At 51.5% G+C, this 19,946-nt stretch overlaps 1 protein-coding gene across 2 annotated transcripts in view; it reads right to left on the bottom strand.

The window, feature by feature from the left end:
- LOC144767964 (uncharacterized) overlaps nucleotides 1-16,861 on the bottom strand; it is a 35,776-nt gene extending 18,915 nt beyond the window's left edge. The window contains exon 1 of one of the 2 annotated variants that reach the window (XM_078651319.1): nucleotides 16,733-16,861. The gene's annotated coding sequence lies outside the window, so the exon portion shown is untranslated. Of the gene's footprint in view, nucleotides 1-8,541; nucleotides 8,643-16,732 lie in introns of those variants that run through there. The other variant, XM_078651321.1, reaches the window with a different exon arrangement.
- Between the last annotated feature and the right edge of the window lie 3,085 nt (nucleotides 16,862-19,946).

Below are 19,946 nucleotides of genomic sequence, written 5' to 3'. Positions count from 1 at the left end.
GAGAAGTGGAAAGACCGGTTTCAGCCCTTTATTTAATTTAAATCAATAGCATCGTTGAGTGATATCGTAGAGCGCCGAACTCAACTCCTTTTCTCGTACAGGCAAAACGCCGGCAGAGTTTGATAGTAAAGTGGAGCTGAACCTAAGTGGTGTGTCAATTCTGTGAAATCCAAGGGGGTCTTACGAGGTGTGTGAAACTGGTGGTTAGGAAACCGAGATGGAGCATGGGTAGAGAAGTTGTCAGTAGGTCCACAGCACCCACTATCCGCCCCTAGCACTGGTATTAGATTAACCCTAATTTGATTACGAGGGTATTGAAAAGTCATTTGTCATCTCCTCAAATGGGTCAATAGACTCCTGGTGGGGCTTCACTGGCCCCTCTCGGAGGGCATCAAGCAAGAACCCTCCAGGTGGTTATGATAGAAGGAGCACATTACAGCTCAACAGTCTAATACAAGAGAAAGTTTATACAGTGGATGTATCGACCACATGTATTTCAGGGTGCCCTTATGTCAAATGAAGGGTTGTATGACGTTACAACACATGCTTTTACAACGCACACCTTTACAACGCATTTTTTACAACGCAACATCCATTAAAACGCATTCCATTACAACGCATGCCATTACAACAATTTTTTTAAAACTACCTTTACAACGCATTCCATTACAACGTATACTACCTTTACAACGCATACCATTACAACGCATAACCTTACATTGCATGTATGGTAAGTATTGGATAGTGTAGGGGTAAAAATTACTATTCTAACTCCAGGGGGTGCAACAGTAGGGTAAGTGTTGGATAGTGTAGGGGTAAAAATTACTATTCCAACTCCAGGGGGTGCAACAGTAGGGTAAGTATTGGATAATGTAGGGGTAAAAATTACTATTCTAACTCCTGGGGGTGCAACAGTAGGGTAAGTGTTGGATGGTAATGGTATGCGTTGTAATGATACGCGTTGTAATGACTGCGTTGTAATGACATGCGTTGTAGTGCTATGCGTTGTAGTGTCATGCGTTGTAATGGTTGCGTTGTAATTGCATGCTATGTAATGGATGTTGCGTTGTAAAAGTTTTGTTGTAATGGTAGTGTGTTGTAAAAGTTGCGTTGTAAAGGTTGTTTCCCCAAATGAAGGTACAAGGGGAAGAGAGAACAAAAAAACACCCCAAAAAATCAGACAATTACCTAGGATCGCACAATTTAGTCAAGCAGGGTATAGGGGCATCCGTTACTTAAGGCCGTCCCACCAGAGGCACCTCCATGCAAAATGTTTCCAGCTCAGCAGCAGGGGGAAGCAGATTTTGGGCCAGGTTATCATACCTCATTTTGGGGTAGATGTATCAAGATTTCAATTTGTGATTTCTAAATAGCGATTTTTTGCGAATCGCTATTTAGAAATTGCAAAATGGAATGTATGTAAAAAATCGCTTTTTTTAGCGATTCCTTAATGTTCGTTAATTGCGAATTCGCATTTTGCGAATTCGCAATTAAGGAATAATTTCCAATGCATTCCTATGGGCCAGGAGGCCCACAGGAATGATTGCGAAATAATTCTCAAATTGCGAATTCGCAATTTGCTAATCGCAATTTGAGAATTATTTCAAGGGTGCAGGGGTGTCTCAAAGACACCCTGCTGCACCCCTGAAATGTACATGTGTGTGCATATGGCGCACATACATGCCCTATGGGCATGTGTGTGCGTCACATGCCACCTTAAAAAATGCCAATTTGTGCATTTTTAAAAGAATTCGCAAATTAACATCAACTACAAGTTGGTGTTAATTTGCGATTTCTTAATCAAAATTCGCAATTTAAAAATGCTACATACATAGCATTTAAGGAAACGCAAATTTTAGTGATTCCTTATTTTGCGAATTTTTGATGCATGCCAAAACATGCAAAAAAAACGTTTGCGACTCGCAAAAGGCTTGATACATCTAGGCCTTTGTCTCTGCAGGTTTGATGTGACTTTTTTTGTTCATTATGACCGAGTGACGCCATTCCCACGTTGCAGACTGCCAGTGTCTTGGGTCCGTCAAATGCCTCATCTCAGAGACATTTAGAGGCATGGCCATGGTACATTTTGTGCTTATTAAGGTTTTCATGACCGTGGTGCACTGTTGTATCTTTCCAGGGGGAAGAGATATAAGGTAAGTACCTAATTGCTGACAACAAAGCACTTTCAGGTGGGGGCGAAAAATTTCAAGTTGCAAACATTATATTCCCCCAATTAATGTCAGCAGCTGCTCACATTACTAGCAGTTAACAGCCTGGGAAGACTGGGTGCAGAATGCAGATTAAACTGAACATACAAATGTCCTGTGAGATCGGAGGGACAAATGAGAATTACATGAGAGCACCATTGCTTAACGTCACATACTTCTAAGCGCACCTATAATTGAACAGTCACACATCATAGTAATAATAGTAATACTGAAACTTATAAAACGCAAACAGCTGCCTCAATCAGAGGTGTCCCGGCGCTTCTCCAGCAGGCATTTCGCGCACAGAAGTCCCAGCACTGCTCCCAAGCCTAGTCAGGCCGAAGGAGCCATGGGCCATATGTATCAAGCAAATTCGCATTCGCAAAGGCCGAAATTCGCAAATTTGCTAAATGGAATGTATTAAGCAAAATGTGGTGCAAAATAAGGAATCGCAAAATTTGCAATTCCTTATTTTGCAATTGCATTTAAGGAAATGCAAAATTTGCGATTCCTTAAATGCAATGTATGATGCAAAAAAAATTGCTAATTGTCCCTAAGGAATCGCAAATTGCCACCAACTTCAAGTTAATGGTAATTTGCGAATTTCTTGAAAAATGTCAATTTTTGCATTTTTTCATGTGATGCACATACATCCCCTTAGGGCATGTATGTGCACCACATGTGCACCCATGCTTATTTCAGGGGTGCAACAGGGTGTCCTTTGGACACCCCTGCACCCTTGAAATTATTCTCAATTTGCGATTAGCAAATTGCGAATCGCAAATTGAGAATAATTTCACATTCATTCCTATGGGCCTCCTGGCCCATAGAAATGAATGGGAAATTATTCCTTAATTGCGATTAGCAATTTGCTAATCGCAATTAAGGAATTTTAAGAAATCGCTAAAAAATAGCGAATTTCTACATACATACCATTTTGTGATTTCTAAATAGCGATTCCTTAAAAATCGCTATCAAGAAATCGCAAAAGGGTATGTTGAAACATCTGGCCCCATGTCTTCAGCGCTTTTCTGAAGCAGGTCTCTGAATCAGCTTGTTGGAGATTACCAGGCAGGCCGTTCCACATTTTGGCCGTCCTCACTGCAAACGATCTACCACCCAGATTTGCTTTTGCAAAGCGGGGGTGCAAAGCAGATTTTGTGAGTTTGACCGTAGAGACCGATTTTGCTTATAGCAACGTAGCCTCTGTTTAAGGTATCCGGGGCACTTTACCTTTAGGGCCCCGTAGGCCAGAGTCAGGGCCTTGAATTTGATTATTTTGGATACTGGGAACCAGTGAAGTTCGAATGGGATAGTCACCAACGAAGAACAGGCTATTGGGTCTGCCTTGTCGTGACATCGACACACACTTTATACGAACTGGAGCCTCTATATAGTATAAATGCTGAAAACGCGGCCTTTGGTACGTTTGGCCTGGAATAACCCCTTCACCGAGCTGCAATGCGCCATGTTGTTGCCAGGTGTCTTTGAGTGACAGGCAAGTGCAGGAAGGGAGCGGTAGCAAGTGACGAGGTGACTTGCAGTGATGCAGAGGGGTCCCAAAAAGGTGGGCTGCGTCAAAACATGCAACAGAATCTTAAATCCCGTTATTGCCATTGGAATAATAATACGCAAGACTGGCTACCCACGGCTACTGGACTGTGACACGTTTAGTCAATAGAGTTGCATCTATAACGGGCGAGGTGCAACTTAGTGGTCAGTTAACGGGAATGTGCTCTCAGCAAGCCAGTGGCTACCAGGTTACGCTTAACTTAGAGACTGCTGCCCCATGGCTGGTATGCCAGGTGGAGTAGGAGTGGTTGCGCTGGAAAGAGGGCAGGGGGCTTAGGGGCAGTGAACACTTGCCCGTGGGACAATGGCTGACAAAGTGTATTAAAGCTGATAACTCCGCCATACTTAGGAGGGGGCAATCAAGGCCCGAGCAATCAGTTAGCCAGGGTTTTCTCCAGCAATAAGCTACCTTGTGGTCTGCATTCCAGCAATGACGGTATCAGAATAAGGGTTCCGGGCAAACGACGCCAAGGGGGGTGCATCAGTACGGTTGCTCAGCATCCGTCAAAAGTCTGCAGCTAGACTGGGGGTTAGATCCTGTACATCCTGTTCGGACTCCCAGAAGCTTTTCCATCCCTTGTCAGCATTCTTATTAGGCCTGGGCGTAGTTTGCGGAGTTCTGCTACACGAAACTACGCGAAGTTACAAAAAAACTATGCGAAGTTCCGTGAGTGGCGGAGTGCAGTGCGAACAGCAGTTTGTGCTGGTATTCCTGTTGCTCAGGTAGAAATTATACCCAAGCGGCAGCTTGCGCTCGCGAACTTACCGTTCGCGATCGCAAGCGGGGTAAACTTCAGCTGCACATTGTGAAGCAGAGTTTTCTGCACTCGCGAGCTCCGCGGAGTGCCGAGTGCAGAAAACTGCAAAATCCGCGAACGGAGCGAAGTTCACCGCCCAGGCCTAATTCTTATACATTAGCAGATGTTGGGCATGGGGCCACTCACGCTAGGGTGGGGACCGCAGCAGGGCTACCCAGCATCTAAGGAACGTAGTTAGACGGTGACAGGGTAGACAAGGCTGACACGAAATGCAGCAGAATACCAGAATGATGAGTGTGGGTAAACGGTTCCCGCAGTAAAGCTAATAACCCTGCAGCAAGGCGGGTGTGTTAGCATCACCCAGATAGTATGCAGTGGCTCCAATAGTGTGAAGAAATATGGGTTTGCAGCACATAGGATGACAATCACCAGTACACATTTTGTATTCTCGATCAAAAAGTATTGGCATCTGTTCGGCACTTGTTGGTGCCACCATTAATGTGTTCGCCATAGTTTATCAATAAAAATGTCTGGGCAAATTTAGCATAGTAGGTGCACGCTGGAATCGAGGGCATGTTACAGGTCGCTTCAGCTAAGTATTTACCCACCCATAGCCAAGGTTGCTAGGTGGGTGTGGAAGTTTTCATCTAACAAGTGTGCTGCAGTTCCAAAAGTTGGGAATCAGTGGGTATAGCACAAAAGGCTACAAGGTAGGAAAAACATTTGGCATTCAAGTAGAGTACAGTTGTTCCCAACTTCAGGGGAGGTCATCGAACATGCCTACAGATGGGTAAATAAAGCTGTGGTTCAAACAGAGAACAGTAGTTCCCAATTTAAGGGGCGGCCATCGAACCTGCTTACAGAATGCGAAATAAGCCATGCACAAGTCCACCAAGCAGGAGGGCTTGGTTCAACTCCAATTCAAAGCAAATAAAATAAGAAGGGCTTGGTAAATTAGGCCTGGTATCGTTAGTGCAAACACCACAAGGTTCCCCGGATAGGGACGGGAAACACCTGCAGAGGTAGATGGTGTAGGAGAGTAGGATCTGCTTCTTATCATTACCGCCACTTTTTGCTGATGTTTCACTGTTTTCGACTTAGACTGGCTGGGATTCTGCTATCCAGGACCCCAGCCTAGCTGCTTTCTGCTCTAAATTGATTGCATGTGCTTTAGGTAAACTCCAGATTGGTTACTGGGGTACCCTTCTCAGCCCCTAGTATATGGTATACTATGTACCCAGGGCATAGGTACCCCTGAGGCCTCCCTGGGGCTGCAGCATGTGTTGTGCCACCCCTGAGAGACCACTCAAAATGACTCCACAGGTCTGCCATTGCAGCCTGGGTATGGTGGTGCATGCACCCCTTACTGAGATATAGGTTCATTATATCTCCCTTATATCACTACCCATATAAACCTATGGCAGGCCTTATCAGTCCTGAAGGCAGGGTGCTGAGTTTTATGTGAGAGGGTGCCCATGCATGAGCAGAGCCCCTCTGCAGCCTTGGGAATCTATCCTCCGGGGTTGTTGGTGATGCAGCCAGACCATATTCTCTTAAGTGCATTATAACCTCGCGGTAAATGCTAACTATAAAACGGCTACACAGAAACACGTTGTGTTTGGTGTCAAACACCTTGGAATCATACCTCCCACACCAGTAACTGATTCCTCCGTTGTAGAACCACTGATGTGGCAGGGGAGGCTGGACAATAGGTTTCCTGTCACAGGGAGGTGTAACCACCTCCCAGACTGGCTTTAGTGTATTGGGGCTGGGTGGGTGCACTCTGAGAGTGCTTTGAAGTCTGCACTGGGGGCACATTTGGTGTCCCTGTGCATAGTCCAGTTCAAACCGGTTGCAGGAGCCATTTGCTCCTGATCTGGCACGAAACCGGACAAAGGACATGGGTGTAACCCCCCCTCTGTCCTGACCCTCCCATAGGTGGGTCCCCAGAGTTTGTGCCACCCCCTCATTGGGTATAAAGTAGGAACCCTGACTACAGGACTTTAGATTTACCTGGACTAAACTCTGCTACAGAAACCAATTCAAATTCCAACCACAACTTTCCCATAGAGTTGTACGGAGTTCGTGGCTGTGTTCTCTCACTGCACCCGTCCTCCGTGGGTCCCCTGTGTCACTACCTTGGGTGGTTCCTTGGGGTCCCAGCGATTCTACGTGCCCTAGGCACTGTGTCTAGTCAAGTCGTGGTTGTTATACCACTTTCTTAGTATATGGTTCGGTCTCCCCCTGGAGCCCACTGTGTATTGTGCTATTTACTGTTGTTCTAGTGATTTAATATTGTGTATCTTGTGCTCTAATCTCATAAAGGGATTAGTAGAGAGTGTTTAGTAATAAATACAGATTTTTATAACAACACTTGTGTGGTTCTCCTTTCATTTGGTCATTCAGGAGGTTCTGATCTGGTAAAACAAGCTGCTTTACGTTCCTTAAAGACTTAGCCTGAAGGCTGCTCTCCACAGCTACCATTAGGATAGCTCTCAATAAAGGTTGTCTTTAACCTATCATCAATAAGGTTCATTTGGACTAGTACAAGGTACCCACTTTAATTAGTGGACAGCATGTACCAGGCCAACCTGCCACAGATGGGAACCGTCCTGCTAGAAGGACTGGTAACCTCACGTTGCAGGAGGTTAAGGAGCCTGCCCCGGTGGGGGGGCCCCGGATAGGATTGGGGCCACATCCAGGGCTTTGGCGGAGCTACAGGGCAATCCTACGTCTGGCGCCTCTGTGGCATCATTTCCGGGGCACAGTGGGCTTGGGCTTGGTACTTCTACCTGCCCCACCCACTGGCCGCCCTCTTTGTCCCCCATTGGACACGCTGTCACCCTCCCATCCGCTTACCCTCCGTGCCAGGGGGGGTCTGTCTAACGAATTGAATGCGTTAATATATACATTAATATTGCAGGTGGAGTTACAGCGCGACCCGGAGGCTGATTGGTGCGAGGGGTACCCTTTCAGGGGCACAATAGGGATGCGTTACGCCACAATCTCAGGCGTCTTTACGGCAGGACCCTGGTTGAAAACAACGGCGCCCCGCTGGTCCTTCGGGCGGTTGTAAGCCTGAGCAACGGGGGGCTTGCCTGGATACGCTCCGCCCCTACAAAGGCGCGAGTAAAAGTGATGGACAATGGGTCCATGGTATGTAAGGGGGAGAAAAGTGATGGACTACTGGTCCATGGTATGTAACGGGGAGAACCCCCACAAAATGCTGGCACCGATTGGGTTGGCCACGGTGCAGTTTGGCTCATCGGGTGGGCGGGGCAGCTTAGGTGAGTCACCGCTGCCTGCCCTTCGACCGCTCGTACGTTGACCCACTGTGTTGGCACACTCCTTGTATGAAATAAACCTGCAGCAAACTGTTTTTGCCAACAAAACTTGTGTGGGCAGTTTATTTTGCGCTGCGCGACTATTATTGCTGAGGGGGGGGCACTATCTTGCCTCAGTGCAGAGATTCCAGAGCCGGCTTCAGGGCAGTGCGACTGGTGCAGTCGCACCGGGCGCTGACCTGTGGAGAGGGGGCGCTGTGACCTCAGAGGGGTGGGGGGGCTGTGTTTAGTAATATCTTATGGTGGGAGAGATAAGGGGCACTTCGCAGGTGGTAGATAGAGAATCCGAATGGTGGTCATGGGGCGTGGGGGCGGGGGGGGGTCCACCGTGACAGAGCTCAGCGGCTGCACTTTCGGTTTCACCGACTCCAGGAGCCTTGAACTCGGTTATAAAACCAGTTTCATGTTATCGCTCAATCGAGAATGTGTGTTGATCTGAGCACAGGTGGAGAGGGAAGAGAGACGAGCGTGGGCAGCACAGAGCCCACCCGGGCATAGAGGGGGGCGGGGGGGGGGTGATCCCTCTCCAAACAGATCTGGGGGTCTCGCGTGCATCTGAAGGAACAGATGCTTCCTGCAGGAGCACGGAGCTGCAGGGACACGGACCTGTCACCTGCAGGGTGAGCCGGCGCCTCCACCTGTAGAAACAGAAGCACTCACAGGATCCGCTGCTGAAGACGAGGCTCCGGCTCCGGCTCCGGCTCCGTGCTCCGCACCGGGCGCTGCGAGCGCTGCTCCGACTCATGGAGGCACCAGGCGCTAGAGAGGGGGCTCCGCCTCCAGCCGGCCCCGGGCGAGAGGCCATGCCCCCTGGGGAGAGGCCAGGAGAGAGGCCATGCCCACCTGCAGGAGAGGCCATGCCCACCTGGAGGAGAGGCCATGCCCACCTGGAGAGATGCCATGCCCCCTGGGGACAGGCCAGGAGAGAGGCCATGCCCCCTGGGGACAGGCCAGGAGAGAGGCCATGCCCCCTGGAGAGAGGCCATGCCCCCCTGGGCGAGAGGCCATGCCCACCTGTCGGGGAGTCCATGCCCACCTGGAGGAGAGGCCATGCCCCCTGGGGAGAGGCCATGCCCCCTGGGAGAGAGGCCATGCCCCCTGGGGGACAGGCCATGCCCCCTGGGCGAGAGGCCATGCCCCCTGGGGGACAGGCCATGCCCCCTGGGCGAGAGGCCATGCCCCCTGGAGGACAGGCCATGCCCCCTGGGGAGAGGCCATACCCACCTGTCCGGCTCCACCCAGTTCCTTTACATGAAACCAGTTATACTGAAATTGTCTTGAACAGATTTCTCACCCCCCCTCCAAATCCACGCTATGACGTCACTGCCCTGACATCGAACAGATTTCGCCCCTCACCAGGCTCTGTATCAGTATCAGTACACACCGGGCTCTGTATCAGTACACCAGGCTCTGTATCAGTACACACCGGGCTCTGTATCAGTACACACCAGGCTCTGTATCAGTATCAGTACACACCGGGCTCTGTATCAGTACACACCGGGCTCTGTATCAGTACACACCAGGCTCTGTATCAGTACACACCGGGCTCTGTATCAGTACACACCAGGCTCTGTATCAGTACACCAGGCTCTGTATCAGTACACACCGGGCTCTGTATCAGTACACACCAGGCTCTGTATCAGTACACCAGGCTCTGTATCAGTACACACCGGGCTCTGTATCAGTACACACCAGGCTCTGTATCAGTATCAGTACACACCGGGCTCTGTATCAGTACACACCGGGCTCTGTATCAGTACACACCAGGCTCTGTATCAGTACACACCGGGCTCTGTATCAGTACACACCGGGCTCTGTATCAGTACACACCGGGCTCTGTATCAGGACACACCAGGCTCTGTATCAGTACACACCGGGCTCTGTATCAGTACACACCGGGCTCTGTATCAGTACACCCCAGGCTCTGTATCAGTACACACCGGGCTCTGTATCAGTACACACCGGGCTCTGTATCAGTACACACCGGGCTCTGTATCAGTACACACCGGGCTCTGTATCAGTATCAGTACACACCGGGCTCTGTATCAGTACACACCGGGCTCTGTATCAGTACACACCGGGCTCTGTATCAGTACACCCCAGGCTCTGTATCAGTACACACCGGGCTCTGTATCAGTACACACCGGGCTCTGTATCAGTACACACCGGGCTCTGTATCAGTATCAGTACACACCGGGCTCTGTATCAGTACACACCGGGCTCTGTATCAGTACACACCGGGCTCTGTATCAGTACACACCGGGCTCTGTATCAGTACACACCGGGCTCTGTATCAGTACACACCGGGCTCTGTATCAGTACACACCGGGCTCTGTATCAGTACACACCGGGCTCTGTATCAGTATCAGTACACACCGGGCTCTGTATCAGAACACACCGGGCTCTGTATCAGTACACCCCAGGCTCTGTACCAGTACACACCGGGCTCTGTACCAGTACACACCAGGCTCTGTATCAGTACACACCGGGCTCTGTATCAGTACACACTGGGCTCTGTATCAGTACACACCGGGGTCTGTATCAGTACACCCCAGGCTCTGTACCAGTACACACCGGGCTCTGTACCAGTACACACCAGGCTCTGTATCAGAACACACCGGGCTCTGTATCAGTACACCCCAGGCTCTGTATCAGAACACACCGGGCTCTGTATCAGAACACACCGGGCTCTGTATCAGTACACACCGGGCTCTGTATCAGTACACACCAGGCTCTGTACCAGTACACACCAGGCTCTGTATCAGTACACACCAGGCTCTGTATCAGTACACACCGGGCTCTGTATCAGTACACCCCAGGCTCTGTATCAGAACACACCGGGCTCTGTATCAGAACACACCGGGCTCTGTATCAGTACACACCGGGCTCTGTATCAGAACACACCGGGCTCTGTATCAGAACACACCGGGCTCTGTATCAGTGCACCAGGCTCTGTATCAGTACACAACGGGCTCTGTATCACTACACACCGGGCTCTGTATCAGTACACACCAGGCTCTGTACCAGTACACACCGGGCTCTGCATCAGTACACACCAGGCTCTGTATCAGTACATACCAGGCTCTGTATCAGTACACACCAGGCTCTGTATCAGTACACACCAGGCTCTGTATCAGTACACACCAGGCTCTGTATCAGTATCAGTACACACCGGGCTCTGTATCAGTACACACCGGGCTCTGTATCAGTACACACCAGGCTCTGTATCAGTACACACCGGGCTCTGTATCAGTACACACCAGGCTCTGTATCAGTACACCAGGCTCTGTATCAGTACACACCGGGCTCTGTATCAGTACACACCAGGCTCTGTATCAGTACACCAGGCTCTGTATCAGTACACACCGGGCTCTGTATCAGTACACACCAGGCTCTGTATCAGTATCAGTACACACCGGGCTCTGTATCAGTACACACCGGGCTCTGTATCAGTACACACCAGGCTCTGTATCAGTACACACCGGGCTCTGTATCAGTACACACCGGGCTCTGTATCAGTACACACCGGGCTCTGTATCAGGACACACCAGGCTCTGTATCAGTACACACCGGGCTCTGTATCAGTACACACCGGGCTCTGTATCAGTACACCCCAGGCTCTGTATCAGTACACACCGGGCTCTGTATCAGTACACACCGGGCTCTGTATCAGTACACACCGGGCTCTGTATCAGTACACACCGGGCTCTGTATCAGTATCAGTACACACCGGGCTCTGTATCAGTACACACCGGGCTCTGTATCAGTACACACCGGGCTCTGTATCAGTACACCCCAGGCTCTGTATCAGTACACACCGGGCTCTGTATCAGTACACACCGGGCTCTGTATCAGTACACACCGGGCTCTGTATCAGTATCAGTACACACCGGGCTCTGTATCAGTACACACCGGGCTCTGTATCAGTACACACCGGGCTCTGTATCAGTACACACCGGGCTCTGTATCAGTACACACCGGGCTCTGTATCAGTACACACCGGGCTCTGTATCAGTACACACCGGGCTCTGTATCAGTACACACCGGGCTCTGTATCAGTATCAGTACACACCGGGCTCTGTATCAGAACACACCGGGCTCTGTATCAGTACACCCCAGGCTCTGTACCAGTACACACCGGGCTCTGTACCAGTACACACCAGGCTCTGTATCAGTACACACCGGGCTCTGTATCAGTACACACTGGGCTCTGTATCAGTACACACCGGGGTCTGTATCAGTACACCCCAGGCTCTGTACCAGTACACACCGGGCTCTGTACCAGTACACACCAGGCTCTGTATCAGAACACACCGGGCTCTGTATCAGTACACCCCAGGCTCTGTATCAGAACACACCGGGCTCTGTATCAGAACACACCGGGCTCTGTATCAGTACACACCGGGCTCTGTATCAGTACACACCAGGCTCTGTACCAGTACACACCAGGCTCTGTATCAGTACACACCAGGCTCTGTATCAGTACACACCGGGCTCTGTATCAGTACACCCCAGGCTCTGTATCAGAACACACCGGGCTCTGTATCAGAACACACCGGGCTCTGTATCAGTACACACCGGGCTCTGTATCAGAACACACCGGGCTCTGTATCAGAACACACCGGGCTCTGTATCAGTGCACCAGGCTCTGTATCAGTACACAACGGGCTCTGTATCACTACACACCGGGCTCTGTATCAGTACACACCAGGCTCTGTACCAGTACACACCGGGCTCTGCATCAGTACACACCAGGCTCTGTATCAGTACATACCAGGCTCTGTATCAGTACACACCAGGCTCTGTATCAGTACACACCAGGCTCTGTATCAGTACACACCAGGCTCTGTATCAGTACATCCCATGGTCTGTATCAGTACACACCGGGCTCTGTATCAGTACACACCAGGGTCTGTATCAGTACACACCGGGCTCTGTATCAGTACACACCGGGCTCTGTATCAGTGCACACCAGGCTCTGTATCAGTATCAGTACACACCGGGCGCTGTACCAGTACACACCAGCCTCTGTATCAGTACACACCGGGCTCTGTATCAGTACACACCAGGCTCTGTATCAGTATCAGTACACAACGGGCTCTGTATCACTACACACCGGGCTCTGTATCAGTACATCCCATGGTCTGTATCAGTACACACCGGGCTCTGTATCAGTACACACCAGGCTCTGTATCAGAACACACCGGGCTCTGTATCAGTACACCCCAGGCTCTGTATCAGAACACACCGGGCTCTGTATCAGAACACACCGGGCTCTGTATCAGTACACACCGGGCTCTGTATCAGTACACACCAGGCTCTGTACCAGTACACACCAGGCTCTGTATCAGTACACACCAGGCTCTGTATCAGTACACACCAGGCTCTGTATCAGTACATCCCATGCTCTGTATCAGTACACACCGGGCTCTGTATCAGTACACACCAGGGTCTGTATCAGTACACACCGGGCTCTGTATCAGTACATCCCATGCTCTGTGTCAGTACACACCAGGCTCTGTATCAGTATCAGTACACACCGGGCGCTGTACCAGTACACACCAGCCTCTGTATCAGTACACACCAGGCTCTGTATCAGTATCAGTACACAACGGGCTCTGTATCACTACACACCGGGCTCTGTATCAGTACACCCCAGGCTCTGTATCAGTACACACCAGGCTCTGTATCAGTATCAGTACACAACGGGCTCTGTATCACTACACACCGGGCTCTGTATCAGTACACCAGGCTCTGTATCAGTACACACCGGGCTCTGTATCAGTACACACCAGGCTCTGTATCAGTACACACCAGGCTCTGTATCAGTACATCCCATGCTCTGTATCAGTACACACCGGGCTCTGTATCAGTACACACCAGGGTCTGTATCAGTACACACCGGGCTCTGTATCAGTACATCCCATGCTCTGTGTCAGTACACACCAGGCTCTGTATCAGTATCAGTACACACCGGGCGCTGTACCAGTACACACCAGCCTCTGTATCAGTACACACCAGGCTCTGTATCAGTATCAGTACACAACGGGCTCTGTATCACTACACACCGGGCTCTGTATCAGTACACCAGGCTCTGTACCAGTACACACCAGGCTCTATATCAGAACACACCAGGCTCTGTATCAGTACCCACCAGGCTCTGTATCAGTACACCTCAGGCTCTGGATCAGTACACCCCAGGCTCTGTACCAGAACACACCGGGCTCTGTATTAGTACAACCCAGGCTTTGCATCAGTACACACAGGGCTCTGTATCAGTACACCCCAGGCTCTGTATCAGTACACCCCAGGCTCTGTACCAGAACACACCGGGCTCTGTATCAGTACACCCCAGGCTCTGTATCAGTACACACAGGGCTCTGTATCAGTACACCCCAGGCTCTGTATCAGTACACCCCAGGCTCTGTATCAGTACACCCCAGGCTCTGTATCAGTACACCCCAGGCTCTGTATCAGTACACCCCAGGCTCTGTATCAGAACACACCAGGCTCTGTATCAGTACACCAGGCTCTGTACCAGTACACACCAGGCTCTATATCAGAACACACCAGGCTCTGTATCAGTACCCACCAGGCTCTGTATCAGTACACCTCGGGCTCTGGATCAGTACACCCCAGGCTCTGTACCAGAACACACCGGGCTCTGTATTAGTACAACCCAGGCTTTGCATCAGTACACACAGGGCTCTGTATCAGTACACCCCAGGCTCTGTATCAGTACACCCCAGGCTCTGTACCAGAACACACCGGGCTCTGTATCAGTACACCCCAGGCTCTGTATCAGTACACACAGGGCTCTGTATCAGTACACCCCAGGCTCTGTATCAGTACACCCCAGGCTCTGTATCAGTACACCCCAGGCTCTGTATCAGTACACCCCAGGCTCTGTATCAGTACACACAGGGCTCTGTATCAGTACACACCAGGCTCTGTATCAGTACACCCCAGGCTCTGTACCAGAACACACCGGGCTCTGTATCAGTACACCCCAGGCTCTGCATCAGTACCACCCAGGCTCTGTATCAGTACACACCGGGCTCTGTATCAGTACACACCAGGCTCTGTATCAGTACACACCGGGGTCTGTATCAGTACACACCGGGGTCTGTATCAGTACACACCGGGGTCTGTATCAGTACACACCGGGCTCTGTACCAGTACACACCGGGCTCTGTATCAGTACACACTGGGCTCTGTATCAGTACACACCGGGGTCTGTATCAGTACACACCGGGGTCTGTACCAGTACACACCGGGCTCTGTATCAGTACACACCAGGCTCTGTATCAGTACACCCCAGGCTCTGTATCAGTACACCCCAGGCTCTGTATCAGTACACACCGGGCTCTGTACCAGTACACACCGGGCTCTGTATCAGTACACACTGGGCTCTGTATCAGTACACACTGGGCTCTGTATCAGTACACACCGGGGTCTGTATCAGTACACACCGGGCTCTGTACCAGTACACACCGGGCTCTGTATCAGTACACACCAAGCTCTGTATCAGTACACCCCAGGCTCTGTATCAGTACAAACTGGGCTCTGTATCAGTACACCCCAGGCTCTGTATCAGTACACCCCAGGCTCTGGATCAGTACACACGGAGCTCTGTGTCAGTACACACCGGGCTCTGGATCAGTACACATAGGGCTCTGTGTCAGTACACACCGGGCTCTGTATCAGTACACACCGGGGTCTGTATCAGTACACACCGGGCTCTGTACCAGTACACACCGGGCTCTGTATCAGTACACACCAGGCTCTGTATCAGTACACACTGGGCTCTGTATCAGTACAAACTGGGCTCTGTATCAGTACACCCCAGGCTCTGTATCAGTACACCAGGCTCTGTATCAGTACACACCGGGCTCTGTATCAGTACATCCCGGGCTCTGTATCAGTACACACCGGGCTCTGTATCAGTACACACCAGGCTCTGTATCAGTACCCCAGGCTCTGTATCAGTACACACCGGGCTCTGTATCAGTACACACCGGGCTCTGTATCAGTACACCCCAGGCTCTGTATCAGTACACCCAGGCTCTGTATCAGTACACACCGGGCTCTGTATCAGTACACCCCAGGCTCTGTATCAGTACACACCGGGCTCTGTATCAGTACACACCAGGCTCTGTATCAGTACACACCGGGCTCTGTTTCAGTACACCCCAGGCTCTGTATCAGTACACACCAGGCTCTGTATCAGTACACACCAGGCTCTGTATCAGCACACACCGGGCTCTGTATCAGTACACACAAGGCTCTGTGGGCCCGATTCACAGAACTAACTTATGACAAAATCCTAAACTTACTACCATTTTGGTATTCACAGAAGGCACTTACTCATTTTGGTATTCACAGAAGGCACTTACTCATTTTGGTATTCACAGAAGTTAGGAGTCCTAACTTTAGGACTCCTAAATGCTTTCTGTCAATACCAAAAGTCTTAAAGTTAGGATTTTTCTCAGTTTAGGAATAGTAAAGTTAGGAGTCCTAACTTTAGGACTCCTAAATGCCTTCTGTGAATACCGTAAGTCTTAAAAATTGGATTTTTTCTCAGTTTAGGAGTAGTAAAGATAGGACTCTCAACTTTAGGACTCCTAACTTTAGGACTCCTAAATTGAGAAAAATCCTATCTTTAAGACTTTTGGTATTCACAGAAGGCATTTAGAAGTCCTAAAGTTAGGAGTCCTAACTTCTGTGAATACCGAAATGAGTAAGTACCTTACGTGAATACCAAAATGGTAGTAAGTTTAGGATTTTGTCTTAAGTTAGTTCTGTGAATCGGGCCCTGTATCAGTACACCCCGGGCTGTAGACGCTCATACCTGTCCCTCTGGTCCGGCCCGGACACTGGTCCCTTCATGTCGCTCCCGAGGACCGTCGGTGTCGCCTGAGTCTAAAAGCACAAATTCGCCCCAGATATATCAGACTTTGAGGAAGTGCAACTGATAAACAGGCGGTTTGTAGCAAAGTAACTCAGTGGTTTCTTTTTCAGATAGTTTTATTTTATTTTGCAAGAAATTAAATAAAACAGGAAACAAAGCAATACATAAAAAAATGCAAATAAGCCGTACACTTCAAGCGTCCTAGAGGATATGACGTAAGACACTGATCTTCATAATACGTCATCTCCAAACGTAGCATGCATGCTAATAAATAAACACACCACACATTTTTTGTTTGGGTAAAATTGCTGCAGGTTTATTACATACACCGTTATGTAATATGGTGGGTTATCTTACGGGCGATCCAAGGGCAGGCAACCATCGGGCTGCATGCCCGCCTGATAAGCCAATCAGCACTGGGACAAACCCCATCTGTGCTGCCCCTTCTGGTGATCCTCTTCGCGGATCACGTGACACCTGGTTCCTTATTACTCAGGCCCCTTCAGGGTGGAGCGTATCCAGGCAAGCCCCCGGTTGTTCAGTCGCACAAAAGCCCGAAGGACTAACAGGGCGCCGACTCGGTTTCCAGGAACCTCCCATGAGGCTCCTGGGATTTGGTTCTGGCACCCCCTATTGTGCCGCGCAGAGGTGCCCTTCTGTACCCATATGCATCCAGATCGCCCTGTAACTACGCCACAGCTCTGGAGGCGGCCTCCGTCGCTGCCAGGCCCCCCACCAAACATCTATGGTCTTACCTGCAACCTCTCCTCTCTGGAGCCTCCTGTAAATCTAGAAGAAAGAGAACCATCCCTAGTGGACAGCGCGCACTGGCTGTAATATGGTGCCTAACATTAAGGGTTGACTAAGTCCTACTTTACCCCCAGCCTAGAATATTCCCAAATAGGGGGGCGGGGGTTTCACACTGCCCACCCTGAGCAGCCCCAGTGGTGGAAAATGACCTGCTCTGTTAACCTAAATTTTTTTTAACACTGGACGTACTGGGCGTGTCCGGCGCGCGAAAGAGAACGACCAGATGGTGGGGAGGCCTGCGGGGTCCTCGGACAGACGGATAGTGGTTGTTATTACAGCGTAGACGTGGACAGAGTTATATCTGGTAAAGGGTGGACCCAGCCAGGAACCAATGAGATTGTCGGAATAGAGTGTAAAGCAAAGCAGTTCCCCTGGCACATGCGTAAGAGAAAGAGAGAGAGAGAGAGATGGGAGAGGGGGCAGAGCGGAGGGTGGTCTGAGGGGAGATGAGGGGGGTGGGCAGAGGGGAGATGAGGGGGTGGGCAGAGGGGAGATGAGGGGGAGGGGTGGTCTGAGGGGAGATGAGGGGGTGGGCAGAGGGGAGATGAGGGTGAGGGGTGGGCAGAGGGGAGATGAGGGGGAGGGGTGGGCAGAGGGGAGATGAGGGGGAGGGGTGGGCAGAGGGGAGATGAGGGCGAGGGGTGGGCAGAGGGGAGATGAGGGGGGTGGGCAGAGGGGAGATGAGGGGGGTGGGCAGAGGGGAGATGAGGGTGAGGGGGGTGGGCAAAGGGGAGATGAGGGGGAGGGGGTGGGTAGAGAGGAGATGAGGGTGAGGGGGTGGGCAGAGGGGAGATGAGGGTGAGGGGGTGGGCAGAGGGGAGATGAGGGTGAGGGGGTGGGTAGAGAGGAGATGAGGGTGAGGGGGTGGGTAGAGAGGAGATGAGGGGGGTGGGTAGAGAGGAGATGAGGGTGAGGGGGTGGGCAGAGGGGAGATGAGGGGGGTGGGTAGAGAGGAGATGAGGGTGAGGGGGTGGGCAGAGGGGAGATGAGGGGGGTGGGTAGAGAGGAGATGAGGGTGAGGGGGTGGGCAGAGGGGAGATGAGGGGGGTGGGTAGAGAGGAGATGAGGGTGAGGGGGTGGGCAGAGGGGAGATGAGGGGGGTGGGTAGAGAGGAGATGAGGGTGAGGGGGTGGGCAGAGGGGAGATGAGGGGGGTGGGTAGAGAGGAGATGAGGGTGAGGGGGTGGGCAGAGGGGAGATGAGGGGGTGGGTAGAGAGGAGATGAGGGTGAGGGGGTGGGCAGAGGAGAGATGAGGGTGAGGGGGTGGGCAGAGGGGAGATGAGGGGGTGGGCAGAGGAGAGATGAGGGTGAGGGGGTGGGCAGAGGAGAGATGAGGGTGAGGGGGTGGGCAGAGGGGAGATGAGGGGGTGGGCAGAGGGGCGATGAGGGGGAGGGGGTGGGCAGAGGAGAGATGAGGGGGGTGGGCAGAGGGGAGATGAGGGGGGGCAGAGTGGAGATGAGGGGGAGGGGAAGAGGGGAGATGAGGGGGTGGGCAGGGGGGAGATGAGGGGGGTGGGCAGGGGGGAGGGGAGGGTGGAGGGTGGGCAGAGGGAAGAGGAGGGCGAGGGGTGGGCAGAGGGGAGATGAGGGCAAGGGGGGTGGGCAGAGGGGAGGAGTGGAGGGGTCACCTTTCCTCGCCGGGGGGGCACAGCCCTGAGGCCGCTGTTAAGGGGTCTGTGTCTCTCGGGACTTTGGTGCTTCGGTCCAGGAGGTCTTGAGATTTTGTCCACAGGGGGGATGTCCTCTTACATGTAAAGCACATGTGTTGAGGCCCCCGGGGCCCTCCCCATGCTGCCAGTGTGGGCCCCTCAGTCCACGTCTGTGCTGTCTGGTTGGGGTCCGAGGCGCTTCTGTGAATAGACCAGAATCTGGATTGTCCAGGGGGATTTTGGCCTCAAAGGGGGAAATCTTCCGCCTCGTCCTTTCATCGAAAGGGTGAGGGCCTATTGCTTGGGAATGGGGGGGCGTATTACCAAGGGGTGGTGATAGACAATTATCGCCGCTTTAGCGGCCGTTTTCGGCCATTAAGCAGAGATATTTCTATCACTCCAATAGCAAGCTGTCGCTAACTGATGTTAGCGACAGCTTGTAGGCGATAGCGAGCGGTTTGGGGCCCGCTTTGCATGTCAGCGATATTTATCGCTAATGACATGCAAAGTGGGTGTACCCAACCCGTTAGCGACTGAAAGCAGTCGCTAACGTCGCTATCGCCTATTAACAAGGCAGGCGTAGCGATGGAAATATTCCCGCTAAGCGCGAATATCTCCAAAAACCAACGCCTGCTCAGACCAGTTCTTAGCCTGTATATCCAATGGGAGGTGGATAACATGGCTAAGAGCATTTC

The sequence above is a fragment of the Lissotriton helveticus genome, chromosome 7, assembly GCF_964261635.1.
Source record: "Lissotriton helveticus chromosome 7, aLisHel1.1, whole genome shotgun sequence".
Taxonomy (NCBI): Eukaryota; Metazoa; Chordata; class Amphibia; order Caudata; family Salamandridae; genus Lissotriton; species Lissotriton helveticus.
The sequence above is the reverse complement of the archived record's forward strand: the minus strand, read 5'-3'. Positions and strand labels throughout refer to the sequence as shown.